The following is a 20,025-nucleotide window of genomic DNA, read 5'->3' as shown; positions in this document are numbered from 1 at the left end:
ATGTTGGCACTCACAGATTGGTTTAGAGTAGAAAGTCACCATTCAATATAGATAGTAGGTATTGGAGAAAAAGCATAAACATGTAGTACGTAATATATGATATAAAAGATGGCACCAGCCCCCTGGAAGGGCAGAGAGTGTGTGCCTTTGTCTGAGCTGCTGAACGGGCCACAGCAGCTCAGGGAGAAGAATCTTTTAGATAACCAACAATAAACAACCTTGAGAACAGACAACAGAAGACTACTGAGTCTTTCTTCGAAGGCACAGGTTGGAGGAGGGACTTTTCCATCTTTTGGGGTCATCCCAATCCGGGGGTGAAACCCCATATCCCACATCAGGATTAATTTATTGTGCAATGGTTCATCTCTGTGTGTGACAGCACCCACAGGGCAGGGGAGATACCTGTGAGCGCATATGCTTGTGCTGACTGCACAGTTATATCCACAACTATATCCTGGTGGGCAAGGCAAGCAAAACTCAGCTCTCAGCTGAAAAATCAGTCTCTTCCACCCTTCTGGCTTTGGGCAGATCATCACAGCTTGCTTTTAGAGCTCATCTCAGGGATGGAGAGTGGAGCAGCACTGCCCTGGCTCCTGCAGCCTTCATCAGAATATCTGTCAGTATCATAATTCCTACAGCCTAGGAACACTTCCTGTGTTGAGAAACATGGAGATAAGCAATGAGTTAAAGGATGAGGAGGATGGAGCCTTAAATTCCTTATGACTACAAATCAGAAAAAAAAAAAAGAAAGTTATTATAGCTCACAATATTAACTCATATACTCCCAAAAGTTATAACGTCTGAACTATTGATAGACCTAAAATTGAGCTTTGTCAAGGAACTTTTACCAGGGATGATCTGATTTTCCTTCCTCTTCCAGTGAGGTGGTAATTTTGGGGTAAGCATCAAAAAAGAGCTGCAGGGACCCTGTTAAACAAATGTTCTTAACTTCTAATGACATGAGGGGAAATTAGGAGGCACAACAGGGTGTCTGAGGTGCAAAAGATTTTTCAGAAGCTTTGAAGAAGTGGAAAATGCTCTTTTGGAATTCACAGTCAAACATAAAGGGGTTTCGAGGTCCATAGCCCTTCATTGTTATAATGTGGATTTCTGCCCAAAGCCTGTGCTTGAGCATGGTGCCAGCTCTTAAGCCAGACAAGGAATGTGCTGCAGATGCTAATGGCATATTTCTACTGAAGCAAAACTTAGATATAATGTTTCCCTGACAGGTGATCAAAACATCTCAGTGACTATCAAATCCCGTTTCCTACTGTCAGGAGGAACAGCCTTATCTAGACTGGGAGCTATTAACACAATGTTATTGCACTGCCATTCACAGAGCCCAAGGGAGGAGGTAGGGGTGTTTTTTTCCTTAAATTGCAATCCATCAGGTGTGAATGAAGATCTTTATCGGCGGAAAGATAACAGCTGATGTCTTCCCTCTTGCTCTCAGACAGGGAAAGTAATATCTTACATAATGGAACAAGGGAGCTGTAGTAGCTCCGGTGAGAATAAAGAAGAAGGGAGTGGATTGTGTTTCAGGTGTAGGTGTTGAGCTATTATGTTTCACGGAATAATGATGTCCTACCCTGTAAGACAGAGTAGAAAGAGGTTTTTTATTCTACCCTCGGGGGCACGGCGGGGCTGTAATGACATTCCCATTGTGTGGGGGAGGCAGGGGATGCAGCAGCCACAATCTGTTTTCCTGCTTCAGCTTATCTACAAGAAAGGGAAAAGTTGACACTCTGATAGTCAAGATGAGCCTTTTTGAACGTGGTATTGTTTTGGCTGGGAGAAGAGCCCCAGTTAAGTAAAATGACAGAGTTATTAGGGAGCCACAGGAATGGGGTGGGCAGGGCATGTCTTGCTTCAGTCAAGGCTGATCTTTGAATCACCAGCTCCTGAAGTGGTTATGGAGGTGTCTTGAGTTCCTTGACTGAGTGCAGGCTGGACATTCACTGGCAGAGCTGCTGTGAGGGGTACTGGTGCCGTTTGGCTCCCCATATCCCAGCCCAGGACACAATCCCACAACCCTGCTGCTGAAATCATTGTCTTCTTAGCAGCCATGGGGAAGCAGAAGGAACAAATTTGGAGCATAAACTCAGCACCAGTGGCCCTGCTTTGATCACAGCATGCAGAGATGTATGTGGGGAGGCTGTGGAGTAGCTCAGGTGTCCTAGGAATGCCACCACAGCAGGCAGTGGGACTGGGAGCTTGCAGTCTTGCTGTTCTGCTTCTAAATTATGCTTTGGTGTCTTTCCTGAGGCGTTGCTCCATTGCCAAGGAAGACAAGTCAGCAGCAGTGCAGTGGATGCATGCTACTGGTGTCACAAAAGTCTCACATGATCCAAACTGGTGAAGGAGAGAAGTGTGAGTAACCTGGGTTATCAGAGCTGACTGTAGTATTTTGAGTATATTTTTCTGCCTTTCCTCTCTGAATTTTGCCAGAAGCCAAAAATGCAACAAATCACTGCTGAAGCACCACTTGTGTGTTCACACTCCAAGATCAAGTTGTATCTGTGCAACTACTAAAAATGTTTTTTGTAGATATTTCTTGCTCTACCCCTGGTATCTCTAGCGAATTCTTTCATTGAATTGATAACAAAGAGGAGGTTGTGGTTTTCCTCACAAAGGAAGTGATACAAGAATGAAAAATTGTTCTGCTCTTCCCCACACGATGAAAGGCTGAAGTCAGTTTAGTGCGTTACTTCAAAATAGAAAGCTTTCTTTTTGTTTTCTGAAACACTTGACAATTACCTATTGCTGTAATTTACCTGTAAAAGTACCTTTACCTGTAACTTGAGACCCTTGTTCCCCTACCCTGTTCACTCACTGAAATGAGGTGCAGTTAAATACCTTTCTGAACTGGAACACAAAAACGCGTTTCTCTGAAGCTGAGAGAATGAAGAAGTTCAAGGTCATCAAGTGGGTGGGAACACCAACATCCTGCTTTGCAGGCTTTGGCCTTTCATCCATCTCTAACAAAGACCTCAGAAAAACTGATTTGGATGCTAAATATGACCTGAAGTAGACGGGGGAGAAATGCACATCCAGGAAGTGATTTCCTTCATGGGATAGAGAATGTCACGTTCTGCATGCAACTTTCTCTCTGAGCTACTTTCTGTCAGAGTAGGTTTAGATTAGATATTACTTTCCTATGATGGAGGGTAGTGAAGCCTGGCACAGGTTGCCAGAGAAGCTGTGGCTGTCCCATCCCTGGAAGTTCCCAGGGTTGGACAGGGCTCTGAGCAAGTGGAAGATGTCCCTGTCCATGGCAGGGAGGTTGGATCAAGAAGATCTTTAAGATTTCTTTCAAACCAAACCATTCTATGATTCCATCGTACTTCAGGGTGTTCTTTTCCATCAGAATATCCTGAGATTATCCAGTGAAAATGGGCTGCATCCAGCATGGCCTCTGCATGATGGGCACTCTCAGACAATCACCTGATGGTGCCTTCAGCCTTTTTGCACGAAGCTGAATGAGCCAAGATGGGAATGTTGGTGACTGCAAGTGCCATGTGGTTCACTGGCCTCTATTTTTTCTGCCTGCTGTGTTGCTCTGACATGTATTATAGTCTATAGTGTAAAAAAAAATCTATTTATGTTTAAAAATCCATCACCTTGACACTTTGGCAGATGGTTTTGGAGGCCGCCTTTTATACTATGCTTCTTAAAACTTGTCAGATGCTGCTTCTTCAGTTTCAACCTTCCCACCCTGCTTTCTATCCCCCATTTACTGTCATTAACTTTGTAGTTGAATTGCCAGACATATAAATCCTATTTTCCATTAAGGTTGCCACATTACCAAATAAGTGCAAGTTTTAAGGAGGGCCATGAATTTAATTTCTGAATACCAGTGAGACAGATGTTTCTCTTATGAGGAATTAGCACTCAGGGCTTCCTTTCTCTTAAAACAAATAGTGGTGTTGCTGGCATTCTTCTGTAATTAGTAAGTATCTGCTTGCTCTGTACATTCTTTCTGCTGAAAGTTTTACACATTAGGGGTTCTGTCATTTTTGTATTTTGGAGCGCTGTTTAATAGAGGAGTTGGCTTGCCAATAGCTGCTTGTAATTTCTTGAATAAATAAATTAAATTAATTTCTTAAGTAAATTCTGTGCTCTTCTAAATGGGGCAAAAAACTCTTCTGAATCCAAAGCATTAGATGATCTAAGGTCTGTGTGGCTGGAGGAGTCTGCAGAGCTTTTCGGCTGGCAGATGTAGCCATCTGCTCCAGGGCAGCTGAATCACTTGCCTGCTCCTCTGGCTGTGCTGGTGGCACCTCTGCCTGGACTCCTGATTCACTCACAGACACCTGCACACCTAAATTAGGTACAGCAGCTGAACTCTCCCTTAGGAGCATTATTTGGCTGTTTCAGTGAAGGACTTTTGCAGTGCAATGGGGTGCTGAGACCATGCAGGACCAGTGGAGGTGGCAAGAGATGTCCTGGAGACCAGCTGGGCACTGAAGGAGCGTCTTAAATGACACAAATGCTTAAGTTTGGCCATGGAATGGAGTGCCAGGTGTCTACAGTCAGTGGGAAAAATTATACTCTGGAGATGCCTCTCTCTGTTGGCCAGTGTTTAGAAGGCCAGCTTAGATTAGACTTCCAGCTTTTAGGCTGGTGAAATGAATCACACTTTATGAAAAATTGGAGTACTAATGGATCAAGTGTGTAATTTATATTTGCACTGTAGAGACACTTAGCAGCCCAGCAAGACAGCTTCATTTTACAGGGGCCCCCACAAATAAAAAATGAGTGTTTTCTTCATCTAAACAAAAGCTCTAATACATTTTTATATGCATTTGCACACTCAAGAAAAATGAGGAACCATTTTAGTCTTCATCCTAGAGATTCAGAGTTGAAAGAAGGATGTGAAGTGATTTGCCTAGAGTGACATAGAAAACTTTGGACAGAACTGAAAGCTTCACCTGGATTTCCTGTCCTTGATTCTATGTCTTAATCTCAAATATATGTTTTCTTCAATGAACAGAGTTCTTAAAGCAAAATCTGCATATAAATTTTCTGTGAGTAAATGCATGTTTTCTACAAATGATATTCAACCACCCATATTAGGCTTCTAAGAATAGATGAGTAACAAAAGAGAAATTTCCTTTAATGGTATTATAGGCAATATGGAAAATGAAAAATTGTGCAGAAGTTACATGGATTTCAACTGAATGGTTTAGATTGAATGCAGAGGAGTCTGACTATGTGGAGTGTCATGGCAATCCATGATAGACAGATTGTATGCAGTTACTAACCTCAAAAGAGCATGCCCTGGAAATCTCTCGTGGTGGTTCTGGCAGGATGCTGTACCCAGGCTGACCTGAGGTTTTTGAGTATTATGTGCAAATGTGACCTTGAAAGTGTGCTAGGTTAGTATCTGTTTATTGCAGGAGATAGTCAGACCCTGTTCCTTGAGGTGCTTATGAGTTTTATGGTGCCTTTCATTTGAATTCATGTGAATTCCTTGTGATATCTGTGATATTATTTGATTATTTGTGAATTCTGATGCTAAACCTGAGGTTTACAAAAGTCAGTGTCAGAAGACCACTGATTGTGGTTAGGCTGCCTTTTTTTTTTTTTTTTTTTTTTTTGGTCTCAGGCCTCTCAAGGGAATAGTTTCCCCAGTACTGCCAATGATGTTATTATGTTATTGATATCTATGTTATATGCGCAAGTGTGGGCAGCCCAAATCTACCCAGACCTGCATTCTTGTTGAGTTGCTTGTTGTCACCCCCTTTGTCTCTCTTCCCTTGGCTGCTTTCCTGCTTCCTCTGTTCTACCGCTATAATTTTAAAAACTGTGGAGAATTGCCTCGTTTCACTAAAAAACCAAGCATGGCACAAAAACTTTGCTCTAAGAAGAGATAATGTTCTCTAGCACATAAAAACCCCTAATGTGCCCTATTTTTAAAGTACTGGCATGCATTGCTAAAGGAATCTTTCAATATATTCTGGCATGCAGTGGATGCTTAACACTCATTTCCTCTCAAGAATCTAAGTATCAAACCCAGATGATGAAAGTTTAATCCTTTGGCCCAGGTACTGCACATTGCATCTTTCAACACAATGGAGCCCATTTTCTATGGAGAAGAGGCAGTGAAAAATGCCTTGCACTGGGCTTCAGTGCAGGATCTTGGATTAAAAAAGGTGCAGTTTTGGCAAATAAAGTTCGATTTCCAAGGTACACATCCAGCAGGCCAAGGCATTGCTTAGCAGAAGAACTACAGCGCCTTAAAGCCATCTGCACAATTTCTTAAAGCTTCAGTTCCCTGATGGATAACAGATGGAGGAGGAAATTTACAAGTAAAAGATTAGAGCAACTCTGTTTATAAACAGGAGTAGTAATCACTCTGCCTTTGCCCTGGAGACCAGATTTAATCCTGAGGTTTAACTTAATGCAACTGTCTTGTTTCTGCTGCCAACTGAGAACATTCAAACACTGCCATGATAAGGGATACTTTGGGATGATACAAAGCTAAACATTGCTTGGCAATTGATGACCCAGCATTTAATCAGTGATTACTCTCAACAAAACATGGTGAAGTAATGGGCTGGGTAATTTGTGCCTTTAACATTTGTCATCTTGCAGTGTTTAAATCCATTTGCTCAGCAGTTCTCCATTGCCTTTAAGCTGGGTCAGTAGCACCTGCACTTTGTATCCTCACCTGGTGGTTGTACTCAGCACCCACTGAAATGGAAAGTGAGATGATGCTTCTAAACCTTCAGAACCTGAAAGGGCTACAAGAGAGCCAGAGAGGGGCTTTTGACAAAGGGGAATGGCTTTAAAAAGAAAGAGTGTAGATGTAGATTAGTTATTAGGAAGTAATTCTTTACTGTGAGGCCCTGGAACAGAAGCTGTGGATGCTCCCACCCTGGAAGTGTTCAGGGTCAGGTTGGATGAGGCTTTGAGCAATCTGGTCTAGTGGGTGGCATCCCTGCCCCCGGCAGAAGGGTTGGAACTGGATGATCTTTGAAGTCCCTTCCAAGCCAAACCATTCTGTGATTCTATGAATAAGTCACAGGGCTGTAGATTTGCAGCATAAGTTATTGGGTAGCAGATTTTCCACTCTCTGTTTTCTATTTTTATACCCCAATTTCTGTGCTGTGCTCTGGAGTGTTGGTTAAAAGAACACAGACAGTGCAATTAAACCTGTGATGAGTATTGATTTTTCAATTTGCTGCCTGAAGTGGAAATTAAAAAAGGAAAATTGTCCCAGTCTGACCTGAAATGAAAACATATTAATTTTTCTCATGGAAAAGAAACCAACCACTGTGCCTGCTGCACCCCTGCTAAAACAAAGTACCTCCAGCCTAAACAGAAGAATTCTATTCAGAATGGAATTTTTTTAGTCTGCAATTGCCTGTTTGAGCAGTTGGTAAGACATACATTTAAGAAACCAGAACCTTTCTATGCTCCCTGGATTTTAGTATTCTTGTTCGATTGATCAAAAGAAAAGGAATTAGTGCAATCTCTGGTTATTCTGTGGATGAATAATGACATGATGCCATTTTGCTTTTTTGTTTGTTTATTGAAGAAACAAAGTTTCAGGGATCATCCAGGACTGTGTGAGAATGTGGACCTTTCAGCCTTTTCAAGGTCATTTGTCCAGAACCAAAAGAAGTAGAAACAGAGTTCTCTGTGTCATGAAAATAGCTGTCCCAGGAGGGGATGTGACAGAGGGACAGGATGCAATGTGAGCATGTTCTTTTCCATTTTACACAACAGGGTTTACACATTTTGTGAAGAAACTCACCACAAAGTGTCATCAAGACTGTGAATCCTGTTTGACTATGGAAAATCCAACTCCAAGGCACAAAATAATAGGAAAGCAGATACTAATAGTTGTGGTTCTCATGGAATGTGTTCTTTAAATAAGATTTGGAACAAATTAGTTGGTTTTGCTTGATTCTTGGAGAGTGGCAACACTTGACTGATGGAGAATGGTTCATTGGTTATGCTATCCCCTGGTGATGATAAACCTTTAAATCCTTACCTGTTTTCTTATTTGTTTCTTAAAGGATGGTTTCAGAATAGTCTGGGATCTCTATGAAAGTAAAAGGCAAGGAAAATCAGATTAAATCTCCATGTTACAAAGCCACAGTACCATCTAGGTTGGAGGTCTGCATGGATTAAAGCAGAAAGTTAATTAGCATACCCTTGATACCTTTCTTTCTAGAAAAATGATGCAATTTCAGCCGTTAATATATTAATAGTAAGTGCCTATCTCACTGCTAAGGGTTTCAGATGTCTCTTTATCAGGTAAGCTTTCACATCCAGTGAAGGGAACCTTTGAGTTTTTCCTTTTTTGAGAGAATGGAAATGTATATAAACATCTGACTAAAATATTTCCTTTCTAGACTTGGGAAAAAAAAAAAAGGAAAAAAAATCCCACAAAACCCAAGTATGTCTTTGATAATCATGTTTATACAGAGTCTGAACAGTAGTAGTTTTGTAAGAGAGATTTTCTTTTACTGGACTTTTTCTGTCTTGCACATTTTCTCCTTTTATTAAGTGTGTTTCTTTTAGACATCCTGGTCTCATAAAAGCAGCTTATTTAGAACAGACCTGGCCATCTGGGACTGCTTTGCTATAGGCTAAGCTTAACTTATTAGGTATTGTCATCCAAAGAAAAACAAAGAGGCTACTAATGCATTTTTCATCTGTTCTGTGTATTTTATATTCTCTGAGCAATAAAAAGGAAGGAAGGAAGGAAGGAAGGAAGGAAGGAAGGAAGGAAGGAAGGAAGGAAGGAAGGAAGGAAGGAAGGAAGGAAGGAAGGAAGGAAGGAAGGAAGGAAGGAAGGAAGGAAGGAAGGAAGGAAGGAAGGAAGGAAGGAAGGAAGGAAGGAAGGAAGGAAGGAAGGAAGGAAGGAAGGAAGGAAGGAAGGAAGGAAGGAAGGAAGGAAGAGGAAGGAAGGAAGGAGGTTAGAGGAGTGACTTAAGGAAGGAAGGAGAGAGGAAGGAAGGAAGGAAGGAAGGAAGGAAGGAAGGAAGGAAGGAAGGAAGGAAGGAAGGAAGGAAGGAAGGAAGGAAGGAAGGAAGGAAGGAAGGAAGGAAGGAAGGAAGGAAGGAAGGAAGGAAGGAAGGAAGGAAGGAAGGAAGGAAGGACATAAGATTGGGATGAGTTGTCTGGAATTTTCACACTTCAGGATGAGCTAAATTCAGTCTGTGGTGCTGCTCAGCTTCATTTGCCTGCTGAGGGGGAAGAGGAAAAGGGGAATGAAATGTAAAGTGTCTGCTGAAAGCTCACCCAAAAATGTGAGTACCAAAAGGGTGAGATACCACATCTGCTGAGGCATGTTTGACTTAAGGAATTCTTGCCAGCCTCTGGAGCAGTAATGGCTGTTTAAAGGAAGCTGTGATGTCAGTTTCAGACTGAAAGCAAATTCTCTTCAGTGCTGCAGCATTTGGATGACATGGAAAAGTGATTGCTACTGGAGCTTAAGCAGCACTTTATTAGTGTGATTCCTGGGGAGATGGCTGTTTTTTATGAGTAGTTGCTTCAGGTTGCTTTCCATCACCTTGTCCTCTCTGCAAGATCACTCACAGAGATTTAAAACCCAAATACCCAAGAAAGCACCAATGTGATTTTTCCTAGAGATCCTGAGCATTCCCTACAGACCCTGCTGGCAAAGCCGCAGGCAGAGCTGGGGACCAATCACATCAGTTCATTTTTTCTTCTCCCCTTTGCAAGACAACAGTTGTAGCCATCTTTCTCAGTGTGCTGGCAATATTTTAAACATTCTATCCTCTAGGAACACAGTTATTTCAAAGTAGGAAGAAATAAGGCAGGAAGTATCAGGTAATTCAAGTGGGACTTGCCTGTCCCTGACCCGTGCTGGCTGGGCCTGATGCCCTGGTTGTCCTGCACATGCTGTGGGATCACGTCCAGATGATCTGCCCCATGACCTTTCCTGGCACATTGAGGTCACAGGTCTGTAGTTCTTGGATTCTCCTCCAGGCCCTTGGGGTAGATGAGTGTCACATTTGGTGACCTCAACTCACCTGGGACCTCCCCAGGGGACCAGGACTGCTGGTAAATGGCAGAGTGGCTCAGTGAGCCCACCCGTGACTCCCTCAGTCCTCCTGGGTGGATCCCATCCAGCCCCACAGACCTGCGTGGGTCTCAGTGATGTAGCAGATCTCTGACCATTTCCCCTTGGATTATGGTGGCTTCATTCTGCTCCCCATCCCCATCTTCCACCTCAATGGGCTGAGTACCCAGAGAACAACTGGTCTTACTGTTAAAGACTGTGGCAAAGAAGGCATTAAATACCTCACCCTTTTCTTCATCCCATGTCACTGTGACTCCCCTCCCATCCAATAAAGGATGGAGATTCTTCTTAACGCTTCTTTTCTTGCTGGTGTTATTCATAGAATTAGGTTTTCTTGATGTCTTATTGCACACAGGTGATCTGCTTATTGTAAGAGTTCTTTCCCCTCCTGAAACAGGCAGTAGTTTCTTAGATTAAACCTGTGAGACTTTAGCGCTTTTCATTTTTATATTTTTTGCTAACAAAATGGCCTAAGTGTATATTGTTCAGCAAACCACCCAACTTGTTCAACTCTTTACTTTACAACAGACTTTTGGCCTTTGATGTGCTAAAATCAATTATGATTCACACTAGTGACATGGCAGACATTTTTAAAAGTGTAAAATTTAATGTATTTATATTTGTATTTAATGTATTTTTAATGTATTATCTGCATTCAGGCACTTTGTAGAAACATGGGTGTGAGAATCCAGTCTGAAATATATTTTCCCCATAATCTTATCAGGATCTCAGACATAAAATTCCTTCATTTCTACTGGGACTTCTCGCTGCTCTCCCACATTCCCTGGAATCATTTCCCAGCAGTTCAGAAATAAGGTACCATTTCCTGCAAACCTGACCTTGGTAAAAAATATCTTTCGAGAAAAAATTAATTGCTTATCCCTGATGAACCCCCTGGTCTGAACATTCATTGCCTTTAGGAAGTGGGAGGATTGTGGAAGGAAAGTATCTGCTGTTGGTTGCAGCTGAACATGCTATGCCTGAAATAAAACACCGAGGGAAGATTTCTTTCTGCTTTCTCACTGGGGAGAAGTTTTTGAGAAGGCTAAAGACAATACTGAGATTAGGCTGCTGTTGTTTCAGCTCAGTGGCAGACGTTGAAGCTTTGGCTGAGAGCCCATCGACAGGACCAGATGTTTTAGTCCTGCACTTCCTTTGCAATGGGAAATAATGAAAACTGAGCCTTGCAAACGAAACGGGACTTTGCTGATTTAATTCATTTGTTGTTACCTTGTGGTTCATATCATTAGAAAATCTCCCTGCCAGGGGTTCAGACAGCAAAAACAGGAGCTCGTGAGGGAGCTGCTAATGGAGTTTAACAGGTGCCCTCTCATCTTGTTTTCAGTTCTCCAATGTCATCTTTAGTAGCTCTCACCGTGAGAAACCTTTGGGAATCTATCAATTTTCCAAAGGTAATTGCTTTCTGGGAGTTCTCTTGGTGTGGTGTGTGACCCTTCCATTTTATAGACCAGTCTATAAGAGCTCACAGAGGACTGGAATTCAAAGCACAATGCTCAGAGAAGCTGATGACATTGCCAGAGCTCTGCCCTGGGTGCGATGATGAGGAGCATCACTGTGCTGTCTGGGTCACCTGGGTCACTCTTCATGGATTTTAGCTACCAGAGCATCCTCTGTGCACAGCGCAGAGAAAGATGCCTCCAGGTGTGACGTAGACTTTTTTTGTAGGGAAATCCTCTTTTGGAAGTGCCTGTCTCTGTGTTAGCTGTGTACAGACTGTGGGCAGCTCAGAGCATAACCACAGAGTGGGATGAACTCAGGGCCAACCCCTCTCAACAAAACACAAGCATTCTTTCTTCCCCTGTTCTGCCCTGCACCTGAATAGAAGTAGCTTTCTTCCTCTGGCTTTCAGACTGTGCTTTCACACACTGGATTTCTTCATTACGTGACCTCAAGTATGAGAAGTTATGCAGTGGGTTTAAGCACTCTTTTCAAACACAACCAAACCAAGGAGGTACCTGAGATGGTTGGAAACAGAGATGGCAGTGCAAAAATCCCTGAATTTCTCCTTCAGAGCAATGTTTGTAATTTGTCATGACTTCCTGAGTTTTCTTGAAGTTAAAACTAGAAAGAGCCATCACAACCTCCTGGTTGGATCCCTCTGCTCTCTGTTTTGCCCAGAGGCTTCTGCTCTGAAACATTTCCCTGCTGGGAGCATCTGCAATGCTGCTTCCAGAACCTTGGTCCCACCAGCCTGAGCCTGTCTGTGACCACCAGTGCTGATGCTCTCCACAAACCCATAAATTCAGCACAAAAACCTTGTGCACCCTGGAGTAATAGCAGCAAAAGCCACAGAGATAGGGCCATTGTGAATAACTGAAATGTAACGTAAAAGAAACAGATGACAGAAATTTCATATTTTGCAGCAGGCCAGTAAATTTCCTTTAAAAAAGTCAACACTGGATGCAAGATGAAATTATATATATTGCCTTATCACTTTGAAAGATTACTTGTATTTTTTTGTTTGATGTTTTAATGACCCATATGTAGTTTTACCTCTGTTTCACTGTGTAGTAAAACCATCTTAGCAACAATATATTCCTTAGAAAGCCAGACTTTTGCAGGTTGTATTCTCATAACAGAATAAAAAAATACAGCAATTCACTCCTATTAAACATAGTTAGAAATACATATCTATTTCATGAAGTCAAGTAATATGCTAAAAATATGCCTCAGAATATCCAAATTGCTAAAATCTTGAAATAGAGGCAATAAAATGTAAAAGATCTGAAGGAGGGAAAAGGCTGTAAATGAAAACCAGAGAAGAAGGCCTGCAGTAGGAGTATATGAGCACCCCCAAAGCCAAACTCTGGCAAATGTTAACCACTTCAGTCTAACAGGCTGTCTCTTGTGATCCTAAGTTCAGTAGCTGAGATGAGTTATTGGAGGTATGCTCTGGTTAGGGTCTGTTTTGTGGCAGATATGAAGAATGGGATTTCTAGCAGTCCTTTAGCTCCCTTCCCTGAAAACCTTTAGCTGGCTTCAGTAGCTGCAGCATTCAGTGAGACTGAGGTTTTTTGCTGTCTGCACATGTTTGGTCTCCATGGATATTTTTAAGGTGAGGATGCTAAGGACAATCAGTTATTGAGGCTTTGGAGCTCCCCTATTCTACATATAACAGGGGGGACAGGTTCACATTAAATACAGAAAATAGTCCTTAGGGTAAAAGGAGGGTGGGATGCAAATTCTTCCATTATCAATGTGTGTGATGATTATATCACTCATTTAATTTGCCTGCTTTCCTGAACACTTATTTCTGCTTGGAATTTGCTTGCGGGACACTTGGATTCCTTGTGGCATCCCATGAGGTCCAGTGACAAGTAACACACTGGAAGAGGGCTTTTCTCCTGCATGTGAACACAGGGGCCCGTAGACAGAAGAAATTTGGTTGTGTAGAGGTTAGCATATTGTGTCCTGTACTTTAGGCACTATCATAATAAAAATTAAATAATAATAATAAACAGCAGCATAGATTTTGGTCATCAGCATTGCCAGTTTCCTGGGACATTTTGGGGAAGGAGGGTGGAGAACAGAGATTGATCAGCCTTGCAGTTATGTATTTTAAGGGGAAAAAGATCCGGATTTGTTTCTCCTCTGTCCTTTGTCATGACAGAGCCGTCATATTAGACTGAGTAACTTCTACACACATCCAAGTGACCTGTTTTCCATGAAGATTGAAACATCTGGGGGACTCTTCAGGAGCTGGGAATCCACCATTTACTTTTGCAATTCTTTTCCTCAGACTCACCCACTCTGTTCAATAATTGTGACATATTTCTTGTTAGGATGTCTTTAACTTTCAGTCATTCTGTGTTACGTTAAAAAGTCTTTTGATATCTGATATATACTGTCTTTGAAGAAAAAGTGTAATCTTTTTGGCACTGAAATCACATCTCCCTCTTGATCTTTTTGAGGACTTTAGAAGAGTGAGAGCCTGACATTTCTCTGCAAGGCACATTTTTGCAGCTCTCCAACCATCAAGACTTGTGTATGCATCTATGCTCTGAATTCTTGTGACTGTGGTATTGAAAACATGTGTCCGAGATTTGGTATTACATTTTATACAGTAATTGTGTTTCTGTACATGCATATGTAGAAAAATAGGAAGCTAAGATATAATATGTGTTAGGAACATGAAGACAAAAGGAACATCTTTATGCCTATTGTACATTAACCCTTTAATCTTAGAAGAATTTTTTTCCCCGCCTAAATTTTGTAGCACTAGATAAAAAGGCATCAGGCACTGTTCATTTTTAAAGAAATAAGGAAAGCAATACTTCTGTCCCATTCTTTTCCCACGAAAGTTTTGATGTTTTATGACTTTCATCTTTCCACTCTTTTTTCCCCCAAGCAATTTGCTTAAACGATGTTTTGGCAGCTTGTGGTATAATCAATGTTTTATTCGAATGGCTGACAAACAGCTGGGAGAAAATGGGCCACTGTGAAATATTTCACATGGTAATGTTTTCCTGAAGAGCTGGGCACCTGCCTGCTGGAGTCCTCTGGGATTCCCAGGAGAAGGCCACAGAAGCGGGAGTCAGACTGCTGATTAAGCAACATTTAAATAACAGAAGTAAAATCTTCACATTTTTGCATTGCATTTCAAAGAAATAAAGAAGGCCATAAAACTCTCCTCATGGCAGTGAGCTAGCCCCATGTGTGGGAACATTGCGCTATTTCTTGCACACAATTCAGGTTAGACCATTACTGAAAATTGCAAAGCCATTTACATCCTGTCTAGCAAAAAAAAAAAAGCTGCATTTTTCTACTTAATGCAATCCAAAACATTCCAAACCACAGACAAATATAATGGCAACACTGACAAGCATTTACTCACAGTGTCACTGGGACATCATTGATGATTTAACTGCAGCTAGAAGTGATTAAATATGCTGCTCTAATAATTTCTCAGGGTATGGTGGCTCTATAATATTGCACACAGGGACATCTCAGCGTGTGTAAAATCTTATCCCTACTAAGGGCATGTCAAGGTGAAAGGGATTTTTTCTGTACAGAGCCATAAGAGATGTGATTCTCCTTGGCAAACAGGAGCAGCAAGACTGAGTGGAGGATGTGACTTTACCTCCATTAAATGCTTTAATTAGACAGACCCTGGAATGCTGTGTCTGTACTATCCATGCTTTTTTAGAGATATTAGGAGATGGGAGAGACGTCAAGGGGAAAAAAATAGAAAAGGTTTTATTGCAGCAAAATGTTTTTCACAGCCAAAGAAAATAATTTGTAATGAGAGATTTATGAAGCAAGTTCTTAGGTTATCAGTAGAAGTCTGAAAACAAAGGTCAAGAGATGAAGTAATTTCAGTCTCTATGTTCTTTCACACAGAAAAGTACTGAGACCAGTCATACTTCCACTCTTATGGACAAAGACATGGCCCAGTTGAAGCCAGACATATTTTTACAGAAGGACAATTAACCTTTGTGAAAATTTCCCATGCAAATTGACTGCTTTCTCCACCTCCTGCCATTCCTGGGAAGTGACTGAAGCCGGTGCTTGCTGGAAGACCTCCAGTGAGCAAAGACGTCACTGGACCCACTTGTGGGACAAGAGAGCAAGTGTCTGTGTCATATGGACACACTGACGCAGCAATGTTCTGCTCTCAAAGCCCACAGATGAAAAACAAACTGCAAACTTACTGCCTCTGCAGAGGTCCAACACTTTTCAAGTCATGAGGGTGACTCCAATGTGGAGGTCGAACTCAGGATATGTCTAGGTCCTTTCCCTTTTGGGAGGAACTGCATGTGTCTCTCATCGCTGCGATGGAATCCAACGTTTTAATATGGAGACCAAACAAATCTCAAGAGAACTTTTCTGAATACAAAACTTACACATGTGTCCCATTCCTTCATGCATTTATGGATTAACTTCAACATGGGGCAAAGGTGCTGCATTTCATTTGGCACCTCTTTACTGATCAAGAGCAGCCTCCACACCCAAGGAATATGACTTAATTCTTGACCTAAGGACTTCTGCAGTAGCTGAGGCAATGGAAGACAGAAATCCATAATGATCTGTTTGTTCAGTAGAAGAACAGTAGTTTCATTCTGTCTGCAACAGAAACAGAAAATCTTTGTAAGTATACACATATACAAGGCAACTGCTTCCAACTAAACAGCTTGAATGCCAATATTTAGAGATGGGACACAGGGCTGCCTTTTATTAGTCTGTTAAAACACCAATGCAGCTCCTAAATAAGACTGTTATTTTGGCTGTGAGATCTAACCAGAGAAATTGCCTGCGCAATGAATACGACACTCATCCAATTTCTACATATGAATAGGGAGTAACTATAGCTCAGAAGGAAAACATCCATGTAAGTGTCTGAACTTTGCAAGTGCCTATTTTATTTAAATATTTATAGTGCTTTGACAAGTGTTGGACCAGTGTCACACAAGCAGTTTTCCATGTGTCTGCCTGGGATGTTTCTAGACTTCGCAATGTCAAGCAAACAAAGAACGCTGAAAACTAGATCCTTATTCACTTTCCCCTCTGCTGGAAAAAAATATTAAATAATATGAAGCAGACTTTTAAATGACAAATGAGATCTTCTCAAGGGACCTGTAATATCTCCTTTTCCATGTTCCAGTCTGAGATCAACAGAAGCTTCTTGGCTCTAGAAGAACATGTTGCTTGTACCACAAGCACACCAGCAAGACAACAAAATGTGCAGCTGCTAAGTTGGATTTTCAAATTAAAAGGTAAGACAAGCTGTCTGGAGAGGAGTGCTAACTTTGTGTTTTATGGGTGAGAACTGAGGCACTGAGAATGGTTTGTCCCAGGTGATGGCAAAAGGCTGTGACCAATCTGGGGTGCAAACACAAACCAGAGCTGGGTGCCTGCAGTGTGAGCCTCATGGGCTTCTGGCCTTGTCTCCCTGCAGGCTCCATCTGTGAATGTGTCAAAGTGTTGTTCAGGTTTGTTGTCTGAGGTCTGTCATTCTCCTCCCCTCCTCTCATCCCACCCCACCACTGGAGGTGGGCAGCTCACCCAGTGTGAGTGACTGAGGTGGACCCCATGCAGTGCCTTCTCTTAAGGTCATATTTAGCATTTGCTGGGTCCCAAATCACAGGTGAAGTACTGTACACCGTGGAGCTCCAGGGCAGGAGAAGGCTTGTCTGCATCTGCATAGAGTTAGCATTGACTGTGCCTGGTACAGCTGTGCTGGTATGACACTGAGAAATGCTTGGGACAAGTCGTGTTATCAATGTGGAGAGATGTCCTGGAGCAGGGATAGCTTGGAGGTGTTGCCCTGTGATCTAAACTCAGCCTGCATTTGCTCTGACGTGGTGTGGAGGAGGGAAAACACCCAGTTAAATTGCCTTAAAACCTCATGAGTCCTTAAAATTCCTGTCATTTTAACCTGAAATACTTTGTGGAATTAGGATTTGTGCCTTTGATGCTGGCATTCAAATACTGTGCACATTGGTGTTATTCATGAGCAGTGATCCTGAGTTTGGGGTGGAAAGTTGCACAAATATATTCTTATTACAAATTTGATATGCACTGCAGCCCACAGCAAAAAATACACAGCTTGAGAGACTCTTTGAAAACGTGGGCACGTGTGTATAACTTGGCTGAAAGATCACGAAGGTGTTGGTACAATAACTACTACAAATATTTGAAAGGTGTCAACATCAAGGTCTTGATTTTACACACAGATGTCAGCACAATGTTTCCATTGATTAGCTGTTCTGTAATATAAGCCTGTGTATGGAAAATGTATGCTAAAAAGAGTCTTATACAGATCATGCCAGGATTTCACTTCCCCTGCTTTTGTTGTATCAGTCTGAGCTTACTAAACCCACTGGAAGTTTACAGACATTTTTATTGCAAGTTAAAATCAGGAGCTTACTGTAAAAATAATAAAAGAAAATAAAATTTTCTGGAGTGACTGAGGCTCAGAACATGATCATTATTTGGGGCCATTATTTCCTGGGTAATACTCAATTTTGGTTGACAAGTCAGCAAGCAGCTTTAGCTAACCCAACAATATTCAGGGTGTTAATATGCCTTCTATGTGGATCCTGGAGTCTGTTCTGTCTGGACAGCTGCTTGCATTGTGTAAGTGTGCTCAGACCTCTTAGGAACACATAGGAATTCCAAATCTTGGTTATTGTTCATGCTTTTGAGCTTAATTTGATGCTGTTTGTCTCTGTACCACCCGTAGGTACAAAAAGCCACCTGTCACATTTATGGCCAAGGCAGGAGCACAGATGAGATCTTCTGAGATTGGGTTCTTATGTTGCAGCTCAGTAAAGCAGTTGACACATGCTGCCTCATTTGGTAGTGGAAAAGGGTCCTGTTAGTCCCATTAACTCTGTGAAGTTCTCTGTTTGAAGTGAGCCAAGTGCCATATCTAATGCTGTCACTAATGGAACCAGGTCTTCAGCTGTGCTGTTAATTATTTTTACCCTGTGATGCTCACACATATCCTCACCACCAATAAAAAGCATCTTTAATGGAAAACGCTTTCCACATGCCTGTAATTAGTGTTCCCTTTATTATAAAATTGGACGGAGAAATTTGGAAGGAAAAAAAAATTAGGTTGAAAAAGATGCAAAAATTAGTACATTTCATGAAGGGTGGTCAATTATTTGCCTATCAAAAAAAATCATTAAAATATTACAAAATAGTTAAAACTTTCCATTTGTACATTTAGAAATTGAGCCCATTTCCTTCTAATTTGAACCATCTTCAGATTTCTAATTGTTTTACTTTGTGTACAATTAGCGTTTAAAAGGTGAAATTAAATGAAGTTTTCTAAATAATATTTTGGTCAAAAAGAAAGGTAATTTTTGAGATAATTTTACACTCATGTAAAAACTTGCAATATTTGAGGGTTTGCTCTGATTTGGGCAGAAGCATGTCTGGAATTTCCAAACTGCTTCACAAAGTGGAAGTTTGGCACTTCTGTTTCCATCCTGCTTTATTACAAAATTACTTAGTAAAGCCCAGAGAGAGGAACCAATGCATTTTTCAGTTCAGTTTCTGCTTGAATTGAGCCATGACTGAAGCTGTTCCAGGACAAATTGAAGGGAACTTCATAATAATGGTTTTAGTTAAGGAAAAAAAAAAAAAAAAGAATTAGAGATTCAAACTTTTTTACAAGTCCCATCCCTAAAAGACAAAAAAAAACCCTTGCTAGTAATTTTAGTGCTATCAGTCAATAAGGATCTCCATCTAGTGCTATGGAACTGTAGATGAGGTTGAACTAAAGTCAGTCAGACAGTTTGATCTATTCAGCCCTGAAATTATGTCCTTGAAATAAAATATTAAAGAACAAGTTATTTTGGGTTGATTTTTCTTTTCTTTGTTTTATTTTATCTAACAGTAGTTAATACACCTACAGATTTGTACCCAACAGAAATAGCACTCAGGATTTACACATGCAGTGGAAATATTCCATAAAAGCATTTAATTAAGTTGCAAATGGTCCAAGGGTTGTTAATATTTACCCTGTAGAAGATGGGCTTCCTTTGTTTGCAGACCTTGATGTGAAAATTATTCTGACCTCACTGGGAATAATGGGACTGATATTTGGTTAATGGTGTTGGCAGAGGGACATAACACAGGTGCCCTTTTACTGAGCTGGTGCCTGGCAGGGTGACGTGCTGAGTGGGACAGGGTCTGACGTGTCCTGGAGAGCATCAGGCTCTGTGTGAGGGATGAGGAATCCAGGGACAGCCACAGGCAGATGCTTTGCAGCTGCAGGCTGCAAACCTGCTTGGATCACGGTAGCAGACTTTAATTTAATGGACTATTTTGAGGAATGTTTTTTGTCTGTTAGCAAGAACATTCTCAGCTGGCCTCCAGGTGAGACCATGTTGTGCCACAGCAGAGAAAACCCCAGGTAGGTCCCCAGTGGCCTCTGTATTTTGAGGTGCAGAAGACAAACTGAATTTGGCATTTTTATGTGTGCCGTGTGT

The sequence above is a fragment of the Motacilla alba genome, chromosome 4 (genome assembly GCF_015832195.1).
Source record: "Motacilla alba alba isolate MOTALB_02 chromosome 4, Motacilla_alba_V1.0_pri, whole genome shotgun sequence".
Lineage (NCBI taxonomy): Eukaryota > Metazoa > Chordata > Aves > Passeriformes > Motacillidae > Motacilla > Motacilla alba.
This window is presented reverse-complemented; position numbering follows the sequence as displayed.